The sequence below is a fragment of the Protopterus annectens genome, chromosome 9.part0 (assembly GCF_019279795.1).
Source record: "Protopterus annectens isolate FY-2018-M chromosome 9.part0, PAN1.0, whole genome shotgun sequence".
NCBI classification, from domain to species: Eukaryota; Metazoa; Chordata; order Ceratodontiformes; family Protopteridae; genus Protopterus; species Protopterus annectens.
This window is the reverse complement of record NC_056743.1, coordinates 1,752,717,351-1,752,737,350: the sequence shown is the minus strand read 5'-3', so window position 1 is coordinate 1,752,737,350 and position 20,000 is coordinate 1,752,717,351. Positions and strand designations below refer to the sequence as shown.

The 20,000-nt window shown below is 40.4% G+C and overlaps 1 protein-coding gene across 8 annotated transcripts in view; it reads left to right on the top strand.

Moving 5' to 3' along the window:
• The window catches only part of DOCK6 (dedicator of cytokinesis 6), a 2,991,519-nt gene that overhangs the window by 1,621,555 nt on the left and 1,349,964 nt on the right, over positions 1–20,000 (top strand). The gene's annotated exons all lie outside the window — the stretch shown is intronic.

The following is a 20,000-nucleotide window of genomic DNA, read 5'->3' as shown; positions in this document are numbered from 1 at the left end:
TGTATTATTCTAATTATTTACAAAATGATAAGGAAATAGACAGTGTTACTCCACAGTCCTCATTCTAATTTCCAAGTACAGTATCTTTTGTGACACCCTAAGTAATGGATATTTCTTGTATGTTTTCCTGTATTTATGTTGCTTTGTGTTTTTCAGATGCCTCTAACAGTTTCATGAAATACAAGCTTCAGGGTTGTCTCATTTTCATGTCTACTTAAAACTCCATTAGTTTCATGGTCCAGCAGTATAATTAGATAGACTTTAGAGAGTTTTCACAGAATCCCCTTACAGAAGGACCTCTCTTGGAGACAGATGTTTGGAGTCGTTAGAGTACATATTCACATATGGTTTTATTTGCAGCAGCATTAGTATTAATAATTATTAATTAGTTAATTAATGCTTTAGTATTAGTAAGTACAAATTAATTAGTAGTATTTAGCATTAATGTAGATTAAATGTTTTTATAACCTCTGTAAGATCTTAACTTCAAATTCAGACTGTAAGAAGTGCATGGAACATGTATAGCATCTATGAATGTAAATTGTGAAGGCTCCACTTTTTAAATTGGAAGCTTAATTTGGTTAAAAGTTCTAGAAATCATTGTAACACAAATAATTTGAAAATGACTAACAAGGTAATATATGAATATGAACAATGGTGATGATGTTTAATTGTATGCTGCTTTAACATGCCCCTGAGCAGTAGCATTGTATTATTCTACAAATCGCTATAGTTGTATTGAATGTTGTATTGTATTAATGCTGTCAGATTGGTTGGAAAGCAAGTATAAGTATACTAAGTCGATTATTCTGTATTCTGTTATTTAAAATATTCATTACATAATATATCTTAAATATCATTCTTTCCAATTGAATACACTAACTTGCATTGTCTTTACTCTCTTCATATAGTAAATTCACTCAAAACCCTGTCTGAATCCAATCGATCCCTATTAATTCTATTTGTGGCAACCTTTAAAAAGTTTTACGATGGACAGGACTTCAGTTAAAGAAAGAACCTGCAAAGAAGTTCATTGTAGGTTGAAGCAAAAATTAGATTTATACATGCACTTGTAAAGGATCACTAGAACTGCAGTGTACAGCGCCAGGGTTGACAGCTGCTTCCTCTCTTTCCTCCCATTTAGTTCTTTCTGTTTTCCCACATATTAGTAATACAGTAGTTGCAACTAAGCTGCCAAATCTGTAATAGTAAAGCCATTGCCCTAAACCCGACATTGTCCCATACAATTAGAGTGGCACTGGTATACTAACCTACACTATGGAATTGGCTGTATCTTACCAAATGCTAACAGTTACAGTTTCAGTGTAAAGCTAAACTTTGATCTGGGGCAAAACTAAACTGATAACATACTTTTATGAATTGATTGTTAATAACTTTTTTGGCCTTTGTATGCTACAGAAGCTGAGGTCAACCTCTCTATTCTTTTTTGGCCGCTATACTCTACAGCAGCTGAGGGTCAACCCGCTCCATTCATCCTCTTTGTTCAGACTCACTCCACTCCCTTACCCTACCCCCATTCCCACCCACTCCCACATCAGTTACGTTTATACACTTACAGACTCCTCCCCTAATTACTTCCTGGCAAATTGCAATCCTGTGACATCATCGATCACCAAGGCTACACCCAACTATTTGTCACAAAACACATTGCCTAGAGCTTAGCCACAACTGCATTAGTCCTATACATCAACATATCTTTCATTCTCTCAAAATACACACAGTCCTGCTTTTTTCTTCTTTATTAGTTATCTATTAAAAACTTTACTAGATGCCACATCTAAATATGAAAACTTGCCTCTTCATATTCCTATATGCAATCCTAATGCTTCTAACACACATCATGTTCCTCAAATACTCAAAATCCAGCCTTACCCTAAAGTCACCTACTCTTCTAACGTACTTTGATAAGCTTTTCAAAAATATCACCTAGCCTAATTGAACAAAACTTTTCATTGTTTCAAGCAAAAAATTATATATTCCCCAGTAGAATCCATCCCACAATACTATCATACCTTATACCTCAGCAAAACTCTCACCTTTGCCAAATACACTACTTAGCCCCATAATCTGACTCAGCATGGTGATATCCATCCCAATCCAGGACCACTTCAGTACTTCTCATATCCTCAATCTCCTCCTTCAAAAACTCTTACTAATCACCTTAAAAATGTGTAGCATATGCAACAAAATAACCAAATATCATTCCTGGCTCTCCTGACATATTAGCTGTTACTGAAACCTGGTTAAAACTGCATATCAAAGACAACAAAATACTGCCACCAGGATTTAACATAATGAAAGCTGATAGAATTAATAAAAAAGCTGGAGGAGTGTCCCTAATCTATCCTAATACCTGTCTCCAAACCATTTCCAAAATTTAACAATGCTGAACTTCTTATTTGATCATTAAAGATAAATAAAACCAAACAGCTTTGTATAACAGTTTTTTACATACCCCCGGGTATGTTAAACATTCCCATACTTGAAGAAATTCTCTCACGGATATCCAAAAACATCTTCAGTGAAATAGTAATCATTGGGGATGTCAACATCATTTGGCAAAACCTGTCTACTGACTCACCAGCTAACAGTCTCAACTTCTATGGCTACACATAAATCATTACCACCCCCACTAGAATACAAAATAACAGTAACCTTGGTTCTACCCTAGGCTGAATCCCCCTCTCTGACCCTCACAAATACTCAAATTCCAATACACTTCCTAATTACTTAAGTGACCACCTTCCTGCATACACTTATAGAACCACCCATCCAAAGCGAAAAACCCACACTTACAAAACATCCAGAAACCTAAAAAAACTTTAGTCAAGACCTCTTCAATACTATACTAAAAATCATTCAGCTGGTCCATACTAAAGAATTTACTGCTAGACAATGCTGTCAGTTATTTCAATGATGTATTTCTAAATACTCTTAACAACTTAGCCTCTCTCAGAACAAAAGTAAGCCATGCACTCTAGTTAACCAAAACCACTAAACAAATACTTCTAATCAGAGACCAAACCTGGCAAGACTGGCAAAAGAATGAAAATTAGGCTCATTTTCAGATCTGTAGACAACTACGAAGTAAAGCAAAAAAAAAATCAGTTAATGCTGATAAAAAAATTATTTTAACAACTAGCCAGTCACAAAACTAATCCAAAAAAAATTTGGAAAACCATCTCATCGCTTCTTACCCCTGGGTCCATTCAAAATTCATCAGCAACCACAGATAATATATCATTTGAAATCGCCAGTGTGCTGAATGCTCATTTCATAGAAAGTATAGCTAAACTAGGTACAAGCTCTGACTCGAAGACAAAAAGTACTAACTCCACAGATACTAGCACTCCACCCCATCCCCAAACCCCCTCTAAAAGTAACAGACTATTCTATTGCATACCAGGTACTTCAACACCCAGCACTCAGTTTTCTTCCTCTTTCAACAACCTGTATCCACTACATTAATAAATAAACTTCTTAAACTAAAACCTTCTTCTTCTTCCTCAGACAATCTCTCATCTAATTACTTAAAACTTGCTACAGAATCTATTGCTTATCCAGTAAGCATTCTTAGCAATTGCTCCATCAGTTAATCCTATGTCCTAAAGCTTTAGAAACAATCACTAATAACCCTTCTGCACAAAAGGGGGTGAATCAAATGACCTAACAAACTTCAGACCCATCTCTATACTATCCCCTTTATCAAAACTACTTGAAAAGTGTGAACACATGCAGTTACTAAATTACCTTACCATTAACTACCTTCTTACACCCACTCAAGATGGATTTCGGCCTGCCCAATCTCCTTTACAGACATTGTAATCAAAACTAGGGACTCAGGACAGTTAACCTCAGTAATACTACTAGGTCTCTCAAAGGACTTTGACACAGTTTCTCATGATAAACTTTTACAGCAACTGTCTGCACTAGGATGTTCAAAGCCTTCCCAACAGTAGTTTAACAACTTTCTAACCAATAGACAACAATGGGTTAAATGGGAAGGTTACTTGTCCCAATACCAAACTAACAGAACAGGGAGTCGCACAAGGATCTGGATCCCTCTTGTTCAACAGTATCATTAATAACGTACATATCACCTCCCTTCTAAGTATATTAATACAATATGCCAGCGATTCTACCATCATTACCACATCTAACAGTCTAACAGAACTAAACTGGCTCGAATTCCCATGCCATCTTGATTACTTGCATCTATCAATTGCACATAAATCAATTTACAAACCTGATTCCTGTCCCATCCTAAAATCTTTTCGGCGCAACTACATTTCTACCAGAGCTTGTTCACTTGACAAACAACTAATAAGTATACAGAAACTTAATAGAAGAGCTGGCCAGTGTCTCTATTCTTATGCTATAGCTAAACTATGAAATGCTTTACCAGAATAAATTACTAGTATTGATAATTTCAGTACATTCAAGAGTACTCTAAAAACTCGCATTTTTAATGCACACATCTGCCCTTGCACTAAGGTAAATATATAACTCTTACCCTGCCTGTTAACCACACAGTTACCCATCTTCCCTAAACATTTATCCCATCACCCACCTAAGACCCCTTTTCCTTGCTATTCAGTCAACCTCCACTACCTTCCATTTACTTCTAAACTCCCTCCCTCCACCTACTGTACATCTTAATATTCCTCCACACTTTCTTTTCTCCATTTCTTCCTGTTTACCTACTTCTTAACGGATCTCAATCAGCCAACGTAATGGCCAGCTTATCACCCTTACTTTCTCCTCTACTACCCACCACACTACAACTATTAAGTTCCATCACTGTAAGCATCCACACCTTCAAGTACTTTTACCTGCTTAGTACACTACTCTTACAGAGTCTGCTTTCAATTTACAGGCATATATACTTTGTCTATATGTAACCAAGCAAAGTCTAATCACTTACTGTATATTTTTGTAGTACCTTCATTTAAATTCTTGTTCTAATTATTGCTAAAAATATGTATGTCACCATATGTCTTTATACACTTGTATATCTTCTTCTTCTTCTTTCAGCTGCTCCCGTTAGGGGTCGCCACAGCAGATCAACTGTTTCCATTTCTTCCTGTCCTCTGCATCTTGCTCCGTCACACCAACCACCTGCATGTCCTCTCTCACCACATCCATAAACCTTATCTTAGGCCTTCCTCTTTTCCTGTTGCCTGTCCTCTGCATCTTGCTCCGTCACACCAACCACCTGCATGTCCTCTCTCACCACATCCATAAACCTTATCTTAGGCCTTCCTCTTTTCCTGTTACCTGGCAGCTTCATCCTTAGCATCTTTTCCCCAATATACTCTGCATCCCTCCTCAGCACATGTCCAAACCAACGTAATCTTGCCTCTCTGGCTTTGTCTCCAAACCTTCCAACCTGGGCTGACCCTCTAATATACTTATTCCTAATCCTGTCCATCCTTGTCACACCTAGTGCAAATCTTAAGATCTTCAACTCTGCCACGTCAAGCTCTGACTTCTGCCTTTTTGTCAATGCCACTGTTTCCAACCCATATAACATAGCTGGTCTCACTAACCTCTTGTAGACCTTCCCTTTCACTCTTACTGGTACTCGTCTGTCACAAATCACTCCTGACACTCTTCTCCACCCACTCCATCCTGCCTGTACTCTCTTCTTCACCTCTTTTCCACACTCACCATTACTTTGAACTGTTGATCTCAAGTATTTAAACTCATCCACCTTTGCCACCTCTACTCCCTGCATCCTCACCATTCCTGTATCCTCCCTCTCATTCACACATATATTCTGTCTTAGTCCTGCTGACCTTCATTCCACCTCTCCAGGGTCTCCTCCACCTGTTCCCTACTCTCACTACAGATCACAATGTCATCTGCAAACATCATAGTCCACGGGGACTCCTGTCTGATCTCGTCTGACAACCTGTCCATCACCATTGCAAATAAGAAAGGGCTCACAGCTGATCCTTGATGTAATCCCACCTCCACCTTAAACAAATCCGTCACTCCCACCGCAGACCTCACTGCTGTCACACTACCCTCGTACATATCCTGTACCACTCTTACATACTTCTGTGACACTCTCCACTTCCTCATACAATACCACAACTCCTCTCTAGGCACTCTGTCATATGCTTTCTCTAAATCTACAAAGACACAGTGCAACTCCTTCTGACCTTCTCTGTACTTCTCCATCAACACTCTCAGAGCAAACATCACATCTGTAGTGCTCTTTCTTGGCATGAAACCATACTAGTGATCACTAATCATCACCTCCCTTCTTAACCTAGCTTCCACTACTCTTTCCCATAACTTCATGCTGTGACTGATCAATTTAATCCCTCTGTAGTTACTACAGCGCTGCACATCACCCTTATTCTTAAAAATCGGTACCAAAACACTTTTTCTCCATTCGTCAGGCATCCTCTCACTTTCCAAGATTTCATTAAACAATCTGGTTAAAAACTCCACTGCCATTTCACCTAAACACCTCCATGCTTCCACAGGCATGTCATCTGGACCAACAGCCTTTCCATCCTTCATCCTCTTCATAGCTATCCTTACTTCCTCCTTGCTAATCCACTGCACTTCATGATTCACTATCCGCACATCATCCAACCTTCTCTCCCTCTCATTCTCTTTATTCATCAGCCCCTCACAGTACTCTTTCCATTTGCTCAACACACTCTCCTCGCTTGTGAGTACGTTTCCCTCATTATCCTTTATCACCCTTACCCTGCTACACATCTTTACTAGCTCGGTCCCTCTGTCTAGCCAATCGGTACAGGTCCTTTTCTCTCTCCTTAGTGGTCCAACCTTTTATGCAACTCTTCATACGGCTTATCCTTAGCCTTCGCCACCTCTCTCTTTGCCATGCACCTCATCTCCTTATACTCTTGTCTACTTTCTTTATCTCTCTGACAATCCCAGTTCTTCTTCGCCAACCTCTTTCTCTGTATACTCTCCTGTACTTCTTCATTCCACCACCAGGTCTCCTTGTCCTCCTTCCTCTTTCCAGATGTCACACCAAGCACCTTTTTAGCCATCTCTCTTACTAGCTCTGCTGTAGTTACCCAGCTATTCGGTAACTCTTCACTGCCACCCAGTGCCTGTCTTAACTCTTCCCTGAACATCACCTCACAATTACCCTTTTTCAATTTCCACATTTGATCCTTGGTGCTGCCCACACACTCATCCCCCTCTTCTTGATCACCATTGTCATCCTACAAACCACCATCTTATGCTGCCTAACTACACTTTCCCCTGCCACCTCTTTACAGTCTCCAATCTCCTTCAGACTGGCCCTTCTACATAAGATATAATCCACCTGTGTGAATCTTCCTCCACTCATGTATGTCACCCTATGCTCCTCCCTCTTGTTAAAATACGTGTTCATCACAGCCATGTCCATCCTTTTTGCAAAATCCACTACCATCTGCCCTTCTGCATTCCTTTCCTTTGTATATGTGTATCTTTATATGTATGTATGTAATATCCATTTAAGATAAATATATGTTGTATGTGTTGGTTTTGGAGTTTTCTCCCCGGTCCTCTGCTGAAAATGGGTTATCTGACCCAGTTGGACTTTCCCGGTTACCAAATGTCAGTAAATAAATAAATAATAATTAGATATTTACATATATGTGCATACTGCCATTTTTCTTCCTTTGCATGTAGGAGAGGCTCTATATTTCCAAATTTACATGAAAAGTTTCACTCTAAAGTTGCTGTACTGTAGCAGGGCACATTGTGATCCTTTGCTAATACTTAACTTGTATCATAATGCCAGTATTTTGATTCAGGAAAAACAATCAAAGCTACTGTCAAACAGTTGAAGACCTTGAAGAATTTCAGTTTACTGTTATGATGTACACTTTAGGTTCTTGGAGCTAATTTGGTCAATATGTGATATTGTTAAATTAGAAGCATATGTAGTGCACCCACAAGTGTAACTGATTAGTGTACGGGTTCCTTCTTACCTGACTCTGGTGACACCCCTGTTTACACCCAACACATCAAGGTAGCAAGTGATAACGGATTTTGTTATAGATGGAAACCCTTGTCTTAACAGGCAACAGCACAGTAACAAACAATCGCTATAGTCAGAAATAAAAACAGGGATAAAGCCTGGGAGCACTGGCGCAAAACCAAAACCCCCGCAGCTAGACAAAAATTCCTAGAACTACGCAATAGAGTCAAAAAGCTAATAAAACGGGACAAATTCCAGTACTACCAGTCTGCCCTAGACTCCTCACAACACAGCCCCAAACAATTCGGGTCCTCCATAAACTCCATCCTCCACCCTCCACCCAGGTAAAGTCAGTACCCCTCCTCCTAACATCCCTCACTCCTCAGAAAATATTGCTACCTCATTCAACACACACTTCACCCAAACCATACTATCACTAGCTAAACAACACATCCCACCTCCCCTCCAACCCACACCTTCAACTAGTAATCTCCCCACTGCCTTCTCTTTTTCTCCTGTACCTACCTCCAACATAAAAAAACTTTTAACTAAACTTAAACCCACCAAATTAGCAGCAGACAACCTCCCAAGTGAATACCTACAAATCGCAGCTGATGCTCTGGCCTACCCAGTATTCCATCTTGATTAACCGATCTCTGTCAGAAAGTTACGTTCCCACATTGTGGAAAGTCTCACATATAATTCCCCTCCACAAAGGCGGACCCTCTGCAGAACTAACCAATTACCACCCCATAGCTATTCTCTCTCCACTCTCCAAAATACTAGAGAGATGCATACACTCTCAGATCTCACACTACCTCCTTACTAACAACCTCCTTTCCAGTACTCAGCATGGTTTCCGACCAAACCATAGCACCACCACTGCCTTACTCACCTTTACTAACACTATCCTTCAGCATAAAAACAATGGCTATCTCTCCTCTGCTACTTTCCTAGACCTATCTAAAGCATTTGACATGGTCCCACACAAACAACTTATCTCTGTCCTCAATAACCTATCCTTCTCACAATCAGTCACCAACTGGTTTCAGAGTTACCTGTCTGACCGCCAACAATCCGTTGTATGGCAGAATGACATATCTCCCCAACTACCTGTCTCCATAGGGGTTCCCCAAGGATCCATCCTTGGACCCCTACTTTTCTCTGTTTACACCAATAATCTAGCCTCTGCCACCAAACATGGCACACTCATCCAATACGCAGATGACTCAACCATCATCTGCTCAGCCCAGTCCCTACCCAAACTGCAAAAAGTCACACAGGAAGCCTTTTCCTCTGCTGAAACATGGTTATCCGATGCCCAATTAATACTCAACCCAAACAAAACTAAACTACTCATCTTCCAACCCACCAAACATACTCAAAATAACTCTCACTTTCACATCACAGCAAAAGACAACACCACTATATACCCAACTGAACACACCAAATTGCTAGGAGTGGAAATAGACAATAAACTAAAATTTGACATTCACATATCCATGACCATAAAAAAAGTCCACAAAAAACTAGGGGCATTATACAGAAATAAACAATTTCTCACCAAAGCAGCAAAGATTTCAATAGCAAATTCCCACCTTATCTCCACCCTACTTTATGCCTCTCCAGTATATACCAACATAAGGCAATGTGATCTAAACAAGCTAGAGACCTGCTACAACAAAATTGCCAAATTCGCCACAGGGGCATCCTACCGTAGTCACCACTGTCTCTCACTTGCTGAACTGGGCTGGCTTGAACTCCCTCACCTCCTTCAATGTTATCAACTATCACTCGCCCACAAACTAGTAAACCATCCACTAAATGTCCCATCCCTCCAGAATCTACTCCAACCCTATCGCACCACCAGACCACTAAGATCCAGCAACAAAAATCACTTGCAGATCACTAAAGCCAATAACTCTGCTGGTGAAGCACTATTCTCTTGCGCCATAGCCAAATTATGGATCTGCCTCCCACCCACAATTACCTCCGTACCATCATGCACCCACTTCATAACTTTACTAAAAGCGCACCTAAAAACATGCTGGCTATGCCCTTGCAACTCCCACTCTAATATCACCCACCCCATCTAACCACTACCTTTCTTTCCACCCCACTAACTACCTTGATTATAGCAAGCTCAGATGCTCATAAGCCTAGTACTAATTATACAGCAGGAACTTCTCATTGTTACATTTGTTAATGCCTTTTATGTACTTCACAGATAAAGATTCTAGTTGTCTACTGATGTACTATGTTCTTCATCTGTAAATATGTTGTAAGTAATTTCTATGTTAAATTGTTAATCGCTATGTAATCCAGTGTAACTACTGTTTGTTTATTTTACTGTGGAGCTTTTCTCCCCAGGCCTCCGCTGAAAATGGACCCACGTCCAGTCGGACACTCCCGGTCAACAAATTTAAATAAATAAATAAATAAATAAATAATTTCAGCAGCACAAAGTTTAGCAATAACGCAATATGAGATATACATACAGTGAAATCACCCCCCCAGAACTCAACGAGAGGAGTCATTCAAATATGAGCAAAAATGCAATGTCATTGAGCAGTAAAGATTCTATAATGCAGCAATACTAACAGCAGCTGTAACCTTGATCAGTTCTAATCAGACCAAAGATTCTATAATGCAGCAATACTAACAGCAGCTATAACCTCGATCAGTTCTAATCAGACCAAAGATTCTATAATGCAGCAATACTAACAGCAGCTGTAACCTCGATCAGTTCTAATCAGACCAAAGATTCTATAATGCAGCAATACTAACAGCAGCTGTAACCTTGATCAGTTCTAATCAGACCAAAGTTTCTATAATGCAGCAATACTAACAGCAGCTATAACCTTGATCAGTTCTAATCAGACCAAAGATTCTATAATGCAGCAATACTAACAGCAGCTGTAACCTCGATCAGTTCAAATCAGACCAAAGATTCTATAATGCAGCAATACTAACAGCAGCTGTAACCTCGATCAGTTCTAATCAGACCAAAGATTCTATAATGCAGCAATACTAACAGCAGCTGTAACCTCGATCAGTTCTAATCAGACCAAAGATTCTATAATGCAGCAATACTAACAGCAGCTGTAACCTCGATCAGTTCTAATCAGACCAAAGATTCTATAATGCAGCAATACTAACAGCAGCTGTAACCTCGATCAGTTCTAATCAGACCAAAGATTCTATAATGCAGCAATACTAACAGCAGCTATAACCTTGATCAGTTCTAATCAGACCAAAGATTCTATAATGCAGCAATACTAACAGCAGCTGTAACCTTGATCAGTTCTAATCAGACCAAAGATTCTATAATGCAGCAATACTAACAGCAGCTGTAACCTTGATCAGTTCTAATCAGACCAAAGATTCTATAATGCAGCAATACTAACAGCAGCTGTAACCTCGATCAGTTCTAATTAGACCAAAGATTCTATAATGCAGCAATACTAACAGCAGCTGTAACCTTGATCAGTTCTAAACAGACCAAAGATTCTATAATGCAGCAATACTAACAGCAGCTATAACCTTGATCAGTTCTAATCAGACCAAAGATTCTATAATGCAGCAATACTAACAGCAGCTATAACCTCGATCAGTTCTAATCAGACCAAAGATTCTATAATGCAGCAATACTAACAGCAGCTATAACCTTGATCAGTTCTAATCAGACCAAAGATTCTATAATGCAGCAATACTAACAGCAGCTGTAACCTTGATCAGTTCTAATCAGACCAAACTGTGAAAACACTCTGGTATACCCTGTTCACTGGCCAGTGACTATTTACAGTCTTAATGCTGTCTTGATGGGGCCCAAAGTTGGAGCTCGTATGAAACCTAGGTATTTTTAATCCACAAAGCATTAAAGGGGGGTATCCACACTGAGGGGTGATTAACATGAAATCCACAGAATGATAGCCAGTACTATTTTGAGATAATGCTAAACAGTTTCAGTTCAGACAAGGAAAAAGGAGAAAAGCCTAGGCATACAGTCCCAGTTGAAGCTATAGCACAATCCTATGAAAGTATAAAATGACAGGCCAAAGCCTTTCACCACTCCGCTGATAATATTCTAGATGTCAGGCACCGCAGTTCCACTGATCGGAAGTGTAGAAATCACCCAACAGCCATCTGGTAATTGTATATGGCTTCTTTATAATGGGCCTAACATTATTCGTGGGACTACTGGTTCCAGACTTCTCTCCTGATTCCACAGATAACCATCGACCATGATTTCAGAGGAGGAAACTTCACTTCCCTGTCCTAGACACTAGAAAAAATCCAGCTTTAATGCAAGGTCCCTTATTGCTTCACCCAGTGTTTGTCTGACCTCTTTCACTTTCGTTTCACTCTTTTATAAAACTGCAGTCTGTTAGCCATACAGTGAAATACAGTGGGAGCTACACATACATTAGGGATCAGAAGCAAAACTCAAAAGTAGGAGTGTTCCTCCCTGATAAAGTGTGTCAGAACAGAGGAACCAGGCAAGGGTGTCCTCTTTCTCTTTTGTTGTTTGTGATATATTTAGAACCATTGGCAAGGAAAATAAGGAACTCTAAAATTCAAGGATATAATTGACATGGTCTTCAAGAAAAGTGGGCTTTATTTGCAAATTATATTGTTTTATACCTGATGGAAACGGAACATGACATCTCAGTGTTGTGGAATAATGGGCGACAGTTCCGTTTCTATTTATCTATTTACTTACTTATGGGGGATATAAAATTAATGAAGATAACACAAACACTATAGCTACAAACACTATAGCTATAAACTATGTACCCAGATATGAACTGGCTTAGCAATACCCATGTTTATAGGGACATGATAAAATGAAGTATTTAGGAGTATGGATTAAAAAATAGTCAGTTGTGGCAGCTAAGGATTGATGAGACTAAACAAAAAATTATGCAACACCTGAGAAACATGAAGCGCTTGCCAATGGATATGGATAGCAAGATACACACAGTAAAAAGTTTTTAGTCCCTTTAGCTTTACAGATAGATAAGACATATTTTTATCAACCAGATAGGTTCACAGGTGTTTACTAGGCTAACAACCACAAGGGCCTTTTTAAACCTAGCTGTGCATCCCAAATCTTTGACAAGTTCTGATACCCCTGATAAGTGTAAAAATGGGCCTGGGAGACAAACCATTTACAAGTTACCTGTGTCCATTATCGACATGGGTGCCAAACCAGCGGTGAACTTTGGTTTCCTATCCAATTATCCAAGTTGTACTTGTATTGGGTTAGGGAGGAACTCTGCTTCACATGGATGGGGAGATGAGAAGTTGTGGATCATAATAAAGAGTTGAGTGATTTTATTTGAGAAGGGAGGAGGGCAAAAGTTAAATGGGATAAGTTGATTTTCCCAGTAGAAGAAGGAGGTTAAAGATTACCTGATTTGAAGGGATATTTTAGAGCTACACAGTTAAGGCTGTTGTATATAACACCAGCAGAAAGCTGCAATTCAAGTTGGAAAAGGATGATGATGAAGCAGGGGATAATTCAAGAAATAAGTAAAGAATGGGATTTCGGATGCAGATCCTTAAGGAGAATGACAGCCGTACAGAATATTATACTTATAAAGTAGCAGAAAGTATGCTAAGAACTAAAGCAACACACAAATGGATAAAGGAGATTCTTCTGATAGGGATAAATGTAATTAGGGGTACAGAGAATAGACAAGAGGGGGCTAGAATTAGTGGAGGAAGCTGGCAAAGGAACCAAGGTATTGGGAACAAAAATTAGAGGGGGAAATTTAATAGAATGGGAAGAGACCAAGAAGACATTTGAATTGCAGGCTAGTGATTGCCTTCCCTGTCAGGGATTGATATCCGAGAAAGGGATATGGGAATCCAAGACCTGAACTGCTCAAGCTTTTAATTGAGACTGGCGCAGAAGCTGTTGTTAAAAAAAGGGATAATTAGTAGGGCATATATAATATTGCACAATAACTATTGGATTTGATCAGGAGAGGTCAGGAAAGATTGTGAAGAGAGCGATCAGATATGTAATTCACAGAGAAACAATGGGAAGACAATTGTATGGTTCCAAAATATACAACAAAATCTGAAAGATTTAGGATTTTTGCCTTGAAGTGTTTGCATAGAAACTTTTATACCCCAAGCAGATTTAAAATAATTTTTCCTCAGGTAAATGGGTAATGTTGAAAATGTGTTGGGGAAGAAACAGGTAACTGGGAACATATGTTTTGGGAGTGCAGTGAGTTGTCAGACTTTAAAAATTCCCTTCAAAGTACTCTGTTAGGAATACTGGACAAGCAAATGAATGTGACTAAAGAAATTATTTTTTGAGCGGGGTTATAGGATCTGAATTGTCTAGACATATTAAGGCCTTGTTAAGTTTAATTCTGGTGGCCGCCAAAAAAAAAAAAACTTTATTAGAAAATGGAAATTAAAATGTAAACCAGTTGTACTTGAAGAAGTAAGTATTGTAACAGAGATAAAAAAACAGGAAGTGGGATTTTTAGAAAAAGGTAGGAGTAAATTCCTCCCAACAAACTCAAATATATGTGAGAGGTGCAACTATATTGCCAAACTGGAGGCTGAGCTCTCTCGACCCATGACTGGCACAGTCAATCAGGAGAAGAAGGTAACCACACACACCACAAATCCAGTCTCACATAGACCTATAGCAACAACAAACCAAACACATAAACACACAAAAATATACTCGGAGGCTCTAAATAAAAATCTGCCTAAGCAGCAGAGACCTCCAAAGCAGACACCCAAACAACTGCTACCCCACAACAATACCCACGTATCACATAGTCTACAAAGTCAGTGTGCCACACAGTCACAGACCTTAAGGCTAAACAACACACCAAATACACTTGTAATAGGTGACTCTATAGTCAGACACACTGACGTCCCACTCACCAGGCTGAGCAAGGAGAAGGTCACTGTAAGCTGTCTGTCGGGTGCCAGGATCCGCCACATAACGCACACACTCAGGTCACTCCAAAGCAAGTACAAATATGACTCCGTCATTGTACATGCTGGTGTGAATGACCTGAGACGTACCTCCCTGGACTATATGAAAAGAGACATAGAGGAGCTCTCTGATCATGTAGCCCAGCTGGTATGACCCTGACCTTGAGTAGCATCTTACCCTCACCAAGAATAATGCCACAGTATAAAGACAGAATGATAAGTTTTAACAATTGGCTAAAGTATTGGTGTCATTCAAATGGGATCCAGTGTCTGTCAGCATGGGATGACATGCTCGACAAGCTACATTGCTTCGCTAGGGACAGCTTGCACCTGTCACCCCTGGGCTTTCGAATACTGGCTAAGGCTCTTGCCACCCCCATAGTGCCTTTTATAGGCAAGGCTCAAAAGACAAACCCACCTCCATAGACAATACAAGGAAAAAGAAACTAAGGGTAATGCTGCTCAACGCCAGAAGTCTAAATCTCAAAATGCATGCACTCGAAACTCTCCTCAGTATGGAGACCATCGATGTCTGTGCAGTAACAGAAACCTGGTTCAAGGCTCCCGAAAGCACCCCAGCACTACCAGGTTATACTTCATACCATGCTTTTCGGCCACAAAACTCGGACCAAACCACAAAAGGAGGGGGAGTATCCATATACATCAAAAGTACTCACACCTCCAGGTTAGTAGCACTGCACGAAGCAATGGAAACCATCCACGTGCAACTAACAGTGGGCAAAACTGCCTTTCAGTTTATAGCCTTCTACAGACCACCCTCCCAAACTCAGGAACCCCACTCGGCCTTCCTGAGAACACTTTTAGAACATGAAGGTCTCTCCAAACACCATTATATTGGGTGACTTCAACTACCTAAACATTGACTGAGTAAACTACTGAAGCCCACACACCTTTGCCCAATGGTTCCTAGAATTTATAAACTCAAATGCTGTGGAACAACTGGTCACCACCTCCACAAGAGGGGAAAACATATTGGACCTGGTCATCACAATCATAGGGGACTCTATGTTCCACACCAGAGGTATACCCCTCACTGGTAAGGTCAAACCACAAATTAATCTCACTGGACATCCATATCCCGTCCCCACCCCCAGCCAAGGTAACCACGGTGAAGAACTTCTCAAAAGCAAACTTCACACTTCTCAAAACCGAGGTGGTATCCTTCAAAGCCCCTGGGCCAGTGGAAAACACGGCTCAAACCGCAGAATCCTTCACAAATGCATTCTATGGACACCTACAAGAATGTATGGATCGTGCTATCCCAAATAAAACCAAGACTGACTCCTCCAAAGGCAGGAGACCTGTCTGGTGGACCCCAGCCATAAATAAGCTATATAACAAAAGGAGGAAGCTACTACATGATAGAGTAAAATCCCAAAAAGGGAAGGCATCTCTGATCAGTACTAGCAAGAAGCTACGATCTCTCATAAAATCATCTAAGGCAAGCTTCGAAAGAAAAATTGCACAAGATACTAAGGACAATCACAAGGGCTTATTTAGTTATGTCAGGAACCTGGGCGGCAACTCCCAGATATGCTCCGAGTTAGTGCAAAATGACAAAAAATACACTGAACCCACAGACATTGCCAACATCCTGGCAGACAGATTCAGTGCAAATTTCTCCCTCCCAAAAGAGCAAATCTCCATCCCAACAGAGTGTAGCCTCCCAGACATCACAGATGAACAGGTGAGAGCTGCCCTCTCCAAAGCAAAAAACACAGCATCAATGGGACCAGACAGTGTCCTGGGCTGCGTCTTACATGAGCTACAAGATGAACTTAACCCTCACATTAAGTCACTGTTCAAGCTCAGCCTTACCACATGATGTGTACCCAAGGAATGGCGTACAGCAACGGTGGCCCCACTCCACAATGGAGGTGCCAGAACGGATCCCGGAAACTATCACCCTATAAGCCTAACTAGTCTGGTCTGCAAAGCTATGGAGCTTATCATCGTGGAACTCATAAACAATGACATCGGAAACCTTCAGACACTGGATCCTACCCAATTCAACTTTGTTAAAGGCAGATCTTGCCTCTTGAACCTGGTCATCTTCTTTGAAACAGTTACCAGGGCCATAGATGAAGGGAAGGTAGTCCACACAGCCTACCTGGACCTCGCAAAAGCCTTCAACACAATACCCCACTCAGGAATCATAAATAAGCTCACTAGCTTAAATATCAACCCCTATGTCACAAGATGGGTTGCGAACTGGCTCAGGGATAGAACCCACATGGTCAGAATTGCAGGTGCCTTGTCAGACTCTAAACCAGTTACAAGTGGAGTCCCACAAGGTTCAGTCCTGGGACCTCTCTTGTTTGGTATTTATTTTTCTGAGGTACAGGCAAACACGGGAGGACTGTGGCTGACCAAGTTTGCAGATGACTGCAAACTGGGTGCCATAATAGACTCTCCGGCTGACACAAGCATCCTCCAAAAGGGTCTCACAGAGGCAGATAACTGGTGCCAAAGCCATGGCCTAAAGCTAAATGCTAAAAAAATGCATAGTCATCCCCTTTGGGAAAAACAAAGTGCCCACAGACTACCACATAGGAGGTAACACATTAAGTTCGGAGGAAGTAATTAGGGATTTGGGGACCCAAGTAGACAGTAATCTCTCCTTTGGCAATCACATTGCCAAACTGGTTAGAAAGACCTTCTATATAGCCCAGCTCATCACAAAAGGTTTCACTTCTAGATCAAGAGAGGTCTTTGTGCCACTCTATTCATCACTTATCCGGCCCATAATTGAATACAATGCCCCATTTGGGATTTACCTTACCCGACACCTGCAGCAACTGGAAAGACTCCAAAAGTACCTCACCAAGAGGATCAAGGGACTCAAACAGTTATCCTATGCAGTTAGGCTAAAGAAACTCCAGCTCTACTCAGTTGCTTACCGCCTACTCAGAGGCGATCTGTGCCTGACATATAAAGCCATGTCCAACCCAGAATTAATGGTCATGCTCCACCTCAAGAAATCCAAATCCCTTAGAGCTACACACTCCAGAGACTTAAACCTCAGCACAGAAATAAATAGGACATGCTGGAGGGACAGATTCATATCCCAGAGACTCCCATCACTCTGGAACAAAATCCCAGTCCAGGTTAGGCAGAGCCCCTCACTGACCCTCTTCAAGAGAAATCTTGACGAGTGAAAAGTATGGACCCAGGATCTCTTCTGGGTCCCTGCTAGACAGAGGCACAATAAACTTAACTGTAAAGGGGCTATATTCTGTGTCCTACTATTCAAAGGCACAGTCTACAAATCTAAAAGGGTGGCGAAAGCCAAACACACTCTGGCTAGGCTTATAAATGCCCTAGATCAGATAGCCTAGTATCAACCTATGATCCTATAAATTACATAGAAAAATGGAAGTTGTAGGAACAATAAATGCAGAAAAATGTTGTGAAGAAGGAATGAGGTTTAAGAGAGGGCAGGCATTGAATTATTTATATAATGTTGCTGGATTATATAACAACAGATTTGAATTATAATGTTTAAGTATGAACGTGTTAAAATGGTTTGATTACTTTTTATATAAATGTAAGTTTGCCTATGTCACAAGTGATAATTTAGTAAAGGTGTTTAAAAAACACGGTATTGTTTTGTGCTGTAGAGAAGTTGCTTTATAGTTGTACTGCAGAAGTTTTCTGAGATGCCCTAATTGCAGTATTTTGACTTGTGACATGCTACTAAAGCTGTGTGAGAAAGAAATGAGCAAAGTAATTTCTCGGTTTAATTAAATTACCTTTGCAGTCTGTAGGTGGTTTACAGTAGGAGCAATGATTGCATTGAGAAAAAATATCTGCAAGTAATAAGTAGTAAGAGCGATAAAAGGGCATGAAAAAAAGCTCCTCAAAATACTCTTTCTGTTGTGATTTTTAAGGGTTGTTTTTGCTGAACTGTCCTCCAGCCCACCAGGTAGTATCTTTCAACCAATATTTTACATCAGGTTATCAGTATGCCCTCTCTTCCTCAGGAATCTGCCCTTGTAATTGTGTGGAAGAAACACCCCTAAAGGAAAATGCTTAGAACCTCCCTACCTTAGTTCTTTCCAGCCAGCAATATGAGCAGACTCAATGTTCATGGAGGTGTTCAGATTAGTTAAAAATATTTTACTTGCAAAACTATGCAGTGGGTTGACTGTTCTCTTTATTCATTTTTTTCATATTTTGACAGAAAGTTCTCTTATTCAAAGTTTTCCCCAGAGATACACAAGACCGCCTTGAAAATGTCCAACCTGTGCTGCATCACCCATTGAACTAGGAATGTATTGTGTATATAATTCTTGGAGAGTGTCATCTGAAAATTCAGTGGACTGAAAATGCTTTAAACGTTTAAGTGCAGCTGCTCTCTGCTGTAGTTTGAAGGTTGCAAGAAAGAAGGCCCAGTGGTCATCATCCTCTCTCTTTGGAGGAAGTCACTTGTGGAGTTATGAAATAAGTTGTTCAGTCTTTGGGCAAAAGTATCAGAAAGGACTCATTAATTTGTATTGACTGTTCTGATGTGGAGTGCCATCATAGCATTCTAAGAAGGCATGTCAAGCTACGAATAGCAGTGAGTCCCCTGTGGTGTCCCATTAAGCTGCTGAAAGTTATTTTATACTGAAATTCCCTACAAGATGAAGCGATGGTTGACAGAACTGGGTGTAGCTGTACAATGGCTTTGGTTCTGCACTGTTAGTTAGCTTCCTCTATTTCAGTGGTGTTCCCCAACCCCCCCGATGTGTTGAAATTGGGCACTGTGTGACCGTGGTCTCTTTCATCTTTTATTGCCTTAGTCACAGTGATTATTGCTGAGACTGAAGGCTTCTGGATCTATTATTGGAAAAAGGACAGCACCTGAGGTCCTACAGGTACATTCCATACTAGATTACAACATGTCTTCTGTAGATACATGGAGATAATTTTTGTCCTGGTGGAACTGACTTCAGCTAGTCGTAGGAAATGTACTACCTTGGTGCAGTCCCCTAAGGACTTTCATACCATGAGTAGTGCTGTTGGAGCCTAGACTTTCCAAGAA